This window comes from Sinocyclocheilus anshuiensis, unplaced genomic scaffold (assembly GCF_001515605.1).
Source record: "Sinocyclocheilus anshuiensis isolate Anshui unplaced genomic scaffold, SAMN03320099.WGS_v1.1 scaffold1425, whole genome shotgun sequence".
Classification (NCBI taxonomy): domain Eukaryota; kingdom Metazoa; phylum Chordata; class Actinopteri; order Cypriniformes; family Cyprinidae; genus Sinocyclocheilus; species Sinocyclocheilus anshuiensis.
In genome coordinates, this window is record NW_015551044.1 from 242646 (window position 1) to 254888 (window position 12243).

The 12243-nt window shown below is 37.1% G+C and overlaps 1 pseudogene; it reads right to left on the minus strand.

The window, feature by feature from the left end:
* LOC107661617 (titin-like) overlaps positions 1–12243 on the minus strand; it is a 76374-nt pseudogene that overhangs the window by 7958 nt on the left and 56173 nt on the right.

A 12243-nucleotide genomic window follows, 5' to 3' on the forward strand; every position in this document is an offset into this window, starting at 1 on the left:
TTGATCACAGCAATAAATTACATTTTAAAATATATTTAAATAGAAAACAGCTTTTTTTAAGCTGTAAAAATACTTAACAATTTTATATTTTTACCTTTATGACCAAAAGAGACTTTCAAAAACCTTTCAAAATCTAAATTATTCCAAACTTTTGGCCGGTAGTGTAGTGCAGCGCCTCTCTATCACACACACAGAGCCACGATCATTTGCTTAGTGGCTTGTATCTGTGTCATATTTAACATGGGCTTATGGTGTCATTAAAAAGCCACAATGGGTCGCAGAAGTCTGGGTACTAATGAGACCAGGTGCTGCACACCTGACCCCAAACTGTCTCAGCAGTGAACAATTGAGTGTGTGTGTGTGAGAAAAAGGACAGAAAATGATAAAGAGGAGGATGACTATGGCTATGTTTAGAATAGCATACTACACTATGCACTATGCACTATGCATATAATACCTGGATGACCTACTACTACATTACACTGCACTGAGCACTGAATCCCACAGTGCAACATGTTCGACTTGACCTTCAATTTCCAGAGTGAAGAATTAATGGTAAGTAATATTTGTCACAGTATTTATTTTTTGATGGTATAAGATTTCAGTGGATTTCTCAGTGAAAAACTACATTACCCATGATTCTGCAGGTAAATCTACACCAATCAGTGAATTGCAACAAGCAAATTGTGAAAAAAATAACACTCAGTGCCCATCTACTCCCATGAAAAGACTTTAAAAATAGTAGGCAGTGTATTGTGTATAATATAGATAATTAATTAATTAATTAAGCTTTAAGTGTGCCGTTCTGAACATAACCCAGGAAAAGACTGTATGTGAAGGGCTAAATGTTCAATTTTTTTTTGCAAAACTGAAAATGTCATGAGATTGTAATACAAAAAGTTCTGAAAGACTTGCCTAAACTATGTAAAAACTTATTCCATTAACCAAACGGTTCATCCTCTGCATTTACTAGAGCCAGTAAATACTCGCTGCATGCAGATCCACTTAACCCAAGAACAAATCAAATCTATTTGAAGAAAGTGACTAATCCAGCTCCGGAAGTGTGTCCCTGATGGATTCTCCTCTGTTTTCCCTTCTCACAGTGCTAGCGGTTCTGGCCATGGGCCTGTTTCATCTTAAAGATGGATCACAGGGAAAACGCTGTGCGCAGGGCTTCTAGAATCACCATGGGAATCCAGGTACAAATGTGATCATTACCCCACAAACCAGTTTCCAATGAACAAGGGCTGCTTAAAATCTGCATGGCAGCACATCATTTGAATACACAAATAGCCAAACCCATTAGACACCAGTAATATGCTGTTTTGATGTGCGGTAAATATCTAATGCGTTGTGATAAGGGGTCAGACTCTTGTCAAATCAAATGAATCCCGCCCTCTTCATTATGAGACCACACCCCATTTTTGTGCTACACAACTTGGAACAAATTCCAACGTTTGAATCAGAAACCATGCAAAAAAAAGTTTTAAACAAAAAGTAAAATGGTCACTAGTAGCCCAGTGTCCAAATGTGACATTGCTGGTAGATGGTGTGACTACACATTTTAAGCAATCACAATAATCCACAACATGACTCCAATCCAATTCAATCAGTTAACGTCTTGTGAAGTGAAATAATCCATAATAACGCTTACTCCAGTGAGAAAGTTCATCCCCTGTTGTCCTCTCAGAACAAAATATATTAGTTTAGAGCTGTTTTGGACTGTTTGGCTTATAAATGGAGCTTGATCTGTGCATATTTCTCTTCTGATTCAGACAAGATGACTTTTTCACTGGAGAAAGCAATATTATGGATTAAAGACTTGTATTTTAGCCAGAAGCAATGGTTTGCAGTTAAAAACATCTTGATGGATTTGTTTCTTACAAACACGAAGCTTTTGGCTTCACAAGACTTGAACTGATGGACTGGAGTGGTGTGGATTACTTGTGGATTATTGTGATGTTTTTATCAGCTGCTTGGACTCTCGTTCTGACGGCACCCATTCACTGCAGAGCATCCATTGGTGAGCAAGTGATGGAATGCTACATTTCTCTAAATTCCCATGAAGAAACAAACTCATCTGTATCTTGTATGGCCTGAAGGTGAGCAAATTTGAATTTTTGGGTGAACTATTCCTTTAAAGCTTCTTTCTCCTTTCTCTGTCATTCAAAAGTAGAATTAACGCCGCTTTAATTCCACTGTGTAAAAACTTATGACTGCAAGCTAGAACTAGTAATTATATTGTTTACACTGTGACTTTTATTTCAAACGGCAACAAAACAAAAGCCTTGTAAAGGACTGAGCCAATTAATATCTGATTTAAACTTGAAATTGGCTGAGGAGAATGGAGAGGCGATTGCACACTTTGACATTGATTTGTTAATTAGATTGTAGAGTTGAATGAAGTCTGATTAGGAAGTGGTTAATGAATCTGGGAGGTACTTACGGAAACAGCCCTGTTTCCAATAGTAACCGGGGAGACAGTCATCACATTTGACTCCGGTAGTGCCCTCTTTACACTGACAGAAGCCGGTACCGTTACAGCGGTCGTGCAACGAGCCCATCGTATTACAGTTACACTCTGAGAAGAAAGAGAGAGAATTAGTTAGGGGGGAAAAGATTGAACTTTTAAGCTTTGTTTGCATTGTGTAGTTGCTTTTTTGTGGTTAGAAAGAATAAGTATGCTATTTGTTTATATTGAGAAGTGGTCGACCAATGTGGATGTTTTGATGGCCGTTGCTGATATCTTAGGCCCCGTCCACACGGAGACGTGTTTAGCTGTATACGCATAAATTTTGTATCGTATAGGCATTTCGTCCACACGGATCCGGCGTTTTGGGAGAGCGAAACCGATATTTTTTGAAACCGGGTCCCAGAGTGGATCAATCTGAAAACGCCACCCTTGCGTTTTCGTGTGGACAGCGAATCCGTATATTTTCTGAAACGATGACGTCATCAGCCCACGTCTCGCCCCTAGTCAGACAGCGCTACGTCACGTAACAGCAACAAAAACATGAACAAACACTGAACGATTGTCTTTTTAATAACTAACATTAACACAGATTGCTGACGTTATAGTGCTGTCAAAATAAAAATCCCAAATATCGGCCGATATATCAGTCGGCCATCTAATATTGAGCAACAGTATAGTTTTATGTTGTGTTCGAGCTATGTTGGAAAGATGATATTTATAAGTTGAATGAACTTGCTTCACACTATATCTTAATTAACAGTAGGAAACACTTGAACATTTCTTTAAACTCATAAGAAAATTGGCATTAATCGTTATAAACTGTAATTGTGAATGTTGATGGTACAGCTTAGTTTTTATGCATTTTGTGCAAGAAAAAAAAATCATTTAGCTGGTTTATGAAGAGACAGACTTGACCAAACTGCATTTCCCGTCTCTTTGGTTATCTAAAAATAGCTGGGTATAGGAGTGCTGTAGGGAGGATGTATTTTTGTGGGCCGAAACCCACACTTCCAATTCCATCATCATGAGATCAGTGGGTTTTGTGTAAATAGCTGAAATAAGGTCTGTGGTCAACACAAACGCAGAGTTTAGCTTTTTACTTTTGGCGTTTGTATTTAGGTTTCACAATTTGTAAAACTGTGTTAATTCGTGAAGTCAGGATTTCTGCTGGCCTTAAAATGTCTTAATAGGTGCAAAAAGCCTTTAAAAAGTCATGGCATGAAGTTTTGCATACACTGCACAAAAAAAAAGAATACAATTCTAAACATCTTAAATCAAGATTTGTGTTCTTTACTTGGTCTTATAAAGGTTTTAATAAAGTCTTAAATGTACTGTACCTTCATAAACCTGCAGAAAACCTGAAGATTATCATGATGAAAAAAATGTGTAAGAATCATAAATGATTTTATGTCACAGAGCTTATTTTCTGCAATAAATAAAAGGCGATGGAGAAATCCTATTGGTTTTTGTCGAGGGAACCAGGATGATGCTAACTTCTCTAATCTCATAAGTACTTTGTTGTTTGAAGATCTAATGTATTGCATCACTTTTATAGTGTAAGGTAGCTGCAAATTAATCATTTTGATCTTTTCTTATTTTTAGAAACTATCTACCGATATTTTTATACACATCAGTATTTTGCATTGGGCTGCAGCCAACTGCATTAAAACGAATTACTGCACTTCCGTGAGAACTCCTGAAAATAGACACTGTAAACTCAGTTGCTTTTGTGAGCTCAGAATGAGGTAAATGTTCTCCTCATGGAGATCTTGGTGTTGATCCTGTGCCATGTTGGCACCTGGCGCACACCCGATGAGGGCGAGTTCATCTGTGCTGACTTCACAGCACGCTTTCATTTACCCCGCGCCCTGCCTCCTCATGCGGCAGATGGACTTCCTTCTCCATCCTGGTACTCTCAGCGTCGCGCTGATTTAAGAGCTGTCACATCCGGGTTTATTTCTGGACGTTTATTTGAGGGCCGCTGGGAATCTCTAATATAACGCTCCCAGGATGATAATGTTGCAGTTTAACTTTGCTGACCGTGGCGTCCAGCACAGTTTTGTTTCATCTTGCATTTTTTCTTTCTTTCTTCCCTTATTCAGTTGTCTGTGTATAACTTTCTACTGATTACGTCCTTAGTATTTTTCTCCAAGTACGTCTCTTTGTTTCAATTAGAGGGATTTCCTGTCTCCTTAGGTTTTTTTTTTAATGTAGATTCCTGACTGGTGGGACAGGCACTCTTTAAAGATTAACGCTCGTAATCTGAGTAATTTTTTTGCTGAATTGCTTTTAGTGTCTAAAACTGACAAAATGAATCAGCCACCAAAGACCCCACCCTCCTCCGTTTTACGGCCTTAGTGGATGCATTAAATATTGTAATTTTGTGTGTTGTAATTGTAAATATTTCAATTTCATCAAGTATGGTTCACTCTGCAGTAATTGGCAATAAATAATTGTGACATTGCTATTATATTAAGGTCATGTACAACAGCTTTTAAAAGGGCCCAATGATTTTTTTCACAAATTGTTTTCTTTGCTTTCATTTTTCAAGATTCATTTTTTCCCGTTTTATTTTTTCTGGATTTTGTTTTAATGGTTACATAAAATTTTCAAAAGGTATCAAATCTAATTAATTGAAATTATGAAACGTATACAATTCAAAAACAACTTATTAAAAGTTTAACAAAACTTTAATAAAACATTTTTGGGCCCTATAAAAAAATTGTTTTAATTTTCCTAAATTCAGTGTTTTTCTTGTTATTTTTTTCTGAATTTCGTTTTAATGGTTTAATCAACATTTTAAGAATTAAAAAGCACGTCTAATTAATTGAGTTCATAAAACTTTAACAACTTGTTTATTACAATTTTTACAATAATAGAACTGTGATTTTTTTTTTACATTATTTATTTTTATTTATTAATTCAGAAATTCTGTTTTAATTTTACTTGATTTTGTACACATTTATTATCAGAAATGGTGGTAATCAAATCAAGGCTTAAAAAACAATTTAATTAATCTTTTAAAATGTGATCAAACGAAAATTGAAAAATTCTTTTCAATTTTTGGAAAACAAACCTACACAAAAGAGGTTTAAATAAAAACTTTTTTTTTTTTTCTTTGAGAAGTAGTACATTGTAATGTAAAATGGTACTATATTTCTGTCATAATTTCTTAAAGTTAAATTCAACTTTTATTTCGACGGGTCGTATTGAAGACCTTTTTTATTAGTTCTAGCATCTGGGAATTGAACCCATGACCTTGGCATTGCTAATGCCAAATACTGTTTGAGATACAGTATTGCTTGAGCCAGTGATTTAATTTATTTTGCACAACATTTGTGCACATTTCAGACGTACACCGTTACTCACCGATACACACATTCTCATCATCAGGCTCTGCAGAGGTGTTTTTGTAGAAGCCCATGCGACAGTGTTCGCAGTTCTGACCACGCGTGTTGTGTTTGCAGCTCACACACGTGACTATGTTCAGGAAGTCGATGTAACTGCAGCGATTCGAGTGTCCGTTACATTCACAATCTGACAATGAGAGAGAGACGTCAACACTTTACATTTTAAAGTAAAGAAGGGTTAAAAGAGAGAGAAGAGTTCCTGGTTTTTGAGATAATGAGATGAAATGGGATGCGAAATGTCAGTCAAGCTGCTGAATACGGCACGTAAATGTGGGTGGGTATATGTTAATGAGCTTATGACATCAGAATCATGATGATTTAAAAAATTCGATTCGATTTTTTGCAATTTAGTTTAAATGCTCTGGGTGGACTAGAAAGTTTTGTGGCGTGAATGTTAGAGTATGACATTCAGACTACATCAATCTCAATGCTGAATCAATGAAGAGCTATTGACTATTTTTCTTGCTTCACTTTGTGTCTTTTCCTGCTGCGCTGTGCCCAAAGTATTGATGGCTGAAATGAAGATGTGTGTGTGGGTGTTGTGTGTGTTGCTGACAGGGCGATATCTCACACACTCTTACGGGAGTCTTTCCCACACCTCGTGCACGTGTGTGTGTGTGTGTGTGTGTGTGGCGTTTGTAAGCGTGTGTATGTGTGCGTGTGCTCCAGGGATGTTGGGAAATCTGATGACAGATGTTTTTCTAAAACAGTTGTTTCTCCGTCTTCTGAAGCAGATCTTTTTTTTGTCAAACTGCTGGGTTTCTCCCAGTTCCCATTCACACCTGTCCTGTATCTTTCTCTCATGTCTGTTTCTTTCTGTCACTCACAGCGAATCAGTGTCTAGTGCATCAATGAACCACATTCAGTGTCGCTCCTTTTTGAGAATCTGACCCGGTGCCTGCCAAGCGTTACACGGCATTTTGACCTCAACGTGACAGAAATGAGGTTCTAGAAAGTGGAGGTGTACATAGTAAGATGTATTTTTTTAAATAAAGTACTACTTTTGTTGAGCAAGGATGCATGTAATTGATCAAAATTGACAGTAAAGACATTTAGAAAATTACAAAAGATTTCTATTTCAAATAAATTCAGTACTTTTTAACTTTTTAAAAACAATTAACCATTTAAACATAGTTAAGATTGTATAGCTAAATCTAATGTTCCTGATGTTGCAATTGCAGTATGTGTCAGTTTGAGTACAATTAAAGGCACAACAATTTAATATACAAGTAAACTTATACAAATGCATGTGTAAATGCATATTAACCAGACCATTTAATCAGCTTTACGAATTCTTAGCTATTTCAGAATTGTTTATCAGTTTAGACGTGTCTTTCAAATATTTATGTGCACTTTAAAAGCTAGAGAGCGAGAACTCAGTACAGAGCCTGTCTCAGCACATAGGAACAGGCAAATCAATGAAATATAAATGAGAGTTACACACACACAAGCTGATCACAACACACTTACCTTATATATCACACATAATAGAGAGAAGCAGGGATGAAGGGATTAATGAGAGTTAGAACGCTGGAGACAGGGAGTGACATGCTGAGAAACATCAACTCAGTGAGTCTTTAGTTTTTGAACGCTCAACATCACGTGTTCTAGAACTTTCTAAAGTACTAGCCATTAATTCACATCTCCACTGAAACGTGTTCTAGAACTCTTCACAGTTACCTGTACCTCTATTGAACTAAAGCCCAATTATAGACCTTAGTAAGTTCGATGGCATATTGAAGACAAGGCTGTGAGTGCATGTGCTGTATGAAGGCCCTAGATCACAAATAATTTTCACAACTTTCAACGCTTTTTTGTGTGGAATTTGTCTACTGAAAGTCTTTTGGAAAGATGTTTGGTCAGTTGACAATCGGTATGTTCTTAAACAACAGTACAATTGATTGAACACACTGTACTTCTATCCCTCACAGCTTTGTTTTCATTCCTGTCAAAAATTAAATATGTCTCTGCGCCGATAGCCTTGTGGGCAGCGTGCCGAAATACAGTGCTGTTACGCTATGGGCGTCCCGTGTTCAAATCATAACTCGAACTTTCCCGATCCCGCCCCCCCCTCTCTCCCACTTCACTTCCTGTCAGTTCTGATCTGTCCTGTCACAATAAAGGCAAAGAAAAAATCTAAAATGTGATGGTACCCTCACTAAGGTCTATTGAAAAATTCTGTACTGTGTTCTATAACTCTCCTTGATTCATTAAAAAAATGCGGCAGCATGAAATTTCTACAGTACATCAATGAAAGTGTCTGCTAAATTAAAATGTTTAATTAATTCAGAAACACTGTAACGTTCTGAGTAGAACTATTTAGTTACTTAGTCCTTCTAAACAACTCACAGTTCCACACAACACATTAACTACAGTTCTAGAGACTAAAGCATGTTAGTGTTTAAATTGTATGAACTACGGTGAGCTCTAGAACCCATTTGAGTCGAAGGTTCTAGAATCTAGAATGTTAAGGTTTTCTATCTAGAACATTCCCCCATTCTTTTAAATACTGTGACATTGTACTTTGAAATCTCTTTCTACCTTTTCTTAGCTCATTTTAATTTCTTTCTCACCTTTGAAGTCGTCATATATGATGCCTTTTAGCTGTACGGTCTGTTGCCCTCCAGATAGTAAGAACTTTAGAAGAGCTTCAGAGAATGAAAAGTCTTATTTTTTTACAATATGTTCATCTAGAAACCTACTACGACAAGCAAAGCAAATCAAGTCTACGACAAGCAAATCTCCAGCTATCCATCCACATGCTTAAGGGAGGGGAATAGAATCATTGTTTGAGACATTTAACAGGGACAAAAAATCACTACCAACCATATAGACTATAATATATATACAGTCTAAAGTGGCAGGCTACAGAAGCTAATGCAGCTCCTTGCTAATATGGATTCTAATGACTACTATGCATACGCAGTGATAGACTTAACCAGCCACACAATGTGCTCTAAGTTGACCTCACACCATGGATACCTTTTTTATTCTCTTCATCTTCTCTCTCCCACTTATGAATGGGTTTTACTTCACCCTCTCCTTTACCATGCTCTTCTGAGTGTTTGTGTGGATCTAGACGAGCAAACAGAAGAACTGAGCAATCCACAGGTTTATACTACATTCTGTACTATAGGCCGTTTGAAACTACCAGCTGAGCCATACCTTCAACATCTGTGTGTTTATGAGACCCTTCCTCCTCTTCTTTTGACTTTCCTTCTTCTGACTCCTTTGGTTTCTGTAGTACTGACTTTATATCCTCATGTTTTGGTCCTAAGATGTGATGCTTTGGTACTGATTCATGTGGCATGTGTACTGATGAAACTGTCTCTACTTTTGGCAGCACAGATCCATGCATTGTCTCTGATTCTGGTACTGGTTTATGAGATTCCCTTTTTGGCTGTGTTGGTATGTGTCCATGAGATTCTAATATTGATTCATGAGGTTTCACTATTGGCTGATGAAGTTTATGCATTGCCTCATGATGATGTACTATTGGCTCATGAGCTTTCACTACTGGCTCATGAGGGTTATGCATTGCCTCATGATGATGTACTATTGGCTGATGAGGTTTATGCATTGCCTCATGATGATGTACTATTGGCTCATGAGGTTTCACTACTGGCTCATGAGGGTTATGCATTGCCTCATGATGATGTACTATTGGCTGATGAGGTTTATGCATTGCCTCATGATGATGTACAATTGGCTCATGAGATTTATGCATTGGCTCATGAGATTTCACTACTTGCTCATGAGGTTTTTGCATTGCCTCATGATGATGTACTGTTGGCTCATGAGGCATTGGCTCATGGTGTTTCACCATTGGCTCATGAGGTTTCACTATTGGCTCATGAGGTTTATGCATTGGCTCATGATGATGTACTATTGGCTCATGAGGTTTATGCATAGGCTCATGATGATGTACTATTGGCTCATGAGGTTTATGCATTGGCTCATGTTTATGCATTGGCTCATGATGATGTACTATTGGCTCATGAGGTTTATGCATAGGCTCATGAGGTTCCACCATTGGCTCATGAGGTTTATGCATTGGCTCATGATGATGTACTATTGGCTCATGAGGTTTCTCTGGCTCATGAGGTTTATGCATTGGCTCATGATGATGTACTATTAGCTCATGAGGTTTCTCTGGCTCATGAGCTTTATGCATTGGCTCATGATGATGTACTATTGGCTCATGAGGTTTCACAATTGACTCATGAGGTTTATGCATTGGCTCATGAGGTTTCACAATTGACTCATGAGGTTTATGTATTTTCTCATGAGGATTCACTATCAGTGTGTGAGTATTTACTATTGCGTCATGAGAATTCACTATTGGATCATGAGGTTTATGCATTAACTCATGATGATGTACTATTGGTTCACGAGGTTTCTCTGGCTCATGAGCTTCATGCATTGGCTCACGAGGTTTCACAATTGACTCATGAGGTTTATGCATTGCCTCATGATGATGTACTACTGACCCATGAGTATTCACTATTGGCTCATGAGGATTCACTATCGGCTTGTGAGGATTCACTATTGGATCATGAGGTTTATGCATTGCCTCATGATGATGTACTACTGGTCCATGAGGATTCACTATCAGCTTGTAAGTATTCACTATTGGATTATGAGTTTTCACTACTGGATCATGAGGTTTATGCATTGCCTCATGATGATGTACTATTGGCTCATGAGGTGTATGCATTGCCTCATGGTGATGTACTATTGGCTCATGAGGTTTTACTATTGACTCATGAGGTTTATGCATTGGCTCATGAGGATTCACTATTGGCTCATGAGGTTTATGGACTGGCTCATGTGAATTCACTATTGGCTCATGAGGTTTAAGCATTGGCTCATGAGGATTTGCCATCGTCTTGTGGGGATTCTCTATTGGATCATGAGGACTCACTATTGGATCATCAGGTTTATGCACTGCCTCATAATGGTGTACTGCTGGCTCATGAGTTTTATGCACTAGCTCATGAGGTTTAACTATTGGTTCATGAGGATTCACTATTGGCTCATGAGTTTTATGCACTGGCTCATGAAGTTTCAGTATTGGCTCATGTCGATTTACTGTTGGCTCATGAGGATTATGCATAGGCTAATGAGGTTTCATTATTGGGTCATGAGGTTTTACTATTGGCTCATGAGATTCTGGTACTGGCTTGTGAAGTTTTACTATTGGATCATGAGATTTCTGTATTGCTTCATGATATTCTGTTATTGAGTTATGAACATGATATTTATGCATTGGCTCATGAAATTCCGATATTGGCTTGACAGGCTCTGGAATTGACACAGCAGATTCTGGCATTGGCCCAACAGACTCTTCTTCATGCTTCCTAGAAATCTCCTCACCCTTCCCAGAATCCTCTACTGGGGGTGGTATAGGGAATGCTTGGGTGCAATCATTCAGATAATCACAAAATTAGTATGTACACACAAACACATACACCGTGTTGTGCTTTACAAACAGCTATTGAACACCAAGCAGACTAGCCAGAAATAACTACCTGTGTACATTCATCATAGGACTTTCACACTATACTCAATCACAATGATCTTAATCTATAGCAACCATAGACCACAAAACTCCTCTGTGGTCTCTACTACACTTTTCATTATTAACTACAGGTTAGGAAAAGGTCACCAAAACCACATCTACCACAATAATAGAATTCTACCAGAACTCTTGATGGCCTAACAATACCTTTGACAGGCTGTTTCTTAATTTCTCCATGGTGTGTCCTCTCTTTTTCAACAGGAAACATGTTTTTTCCTGGGTGATTGGGTTGGTGATTATCTCTGTGAGGAACTGTAGTTTATCAAAAAGAAGGAAATGTCACTTAGGCATTATAGGGCTTTAAAAATCTTGCTATGTCAGAATGACATAACACCAAAAAGAACCAACATGAAGTCACATCTGAATGAAATAATCTAAATTACATATTAACTTCTTCTTTTGTGTGTTCATCTTTACTACTTTTTTGTATAAAATTTTGCTTTGTGCAGCACTTTCAATCACCAGTCAGACCAGGTTTAGAAAATAAGAGATTTTTGGGAAATAATAAATTGTAATTTATTTAATTTAATTTTTATATTATATATTTATATATTTATATATTTATATATTCAGTCAGACCGAAAATAAGAGATTTTTGGGAAATAATAAATTGTAATTTATTTAATTTAATTTTTATATTTTATATTAATATATTTATATATTTATATATATTTATTTTTTTAATGTAGGTAATATTTTTAGTAATTTTTAGTTTTATTCATCATGAATATTAAGCTTATTTTTCAGTCACAATCATTTATCCATTTTTTTTTTTTGCC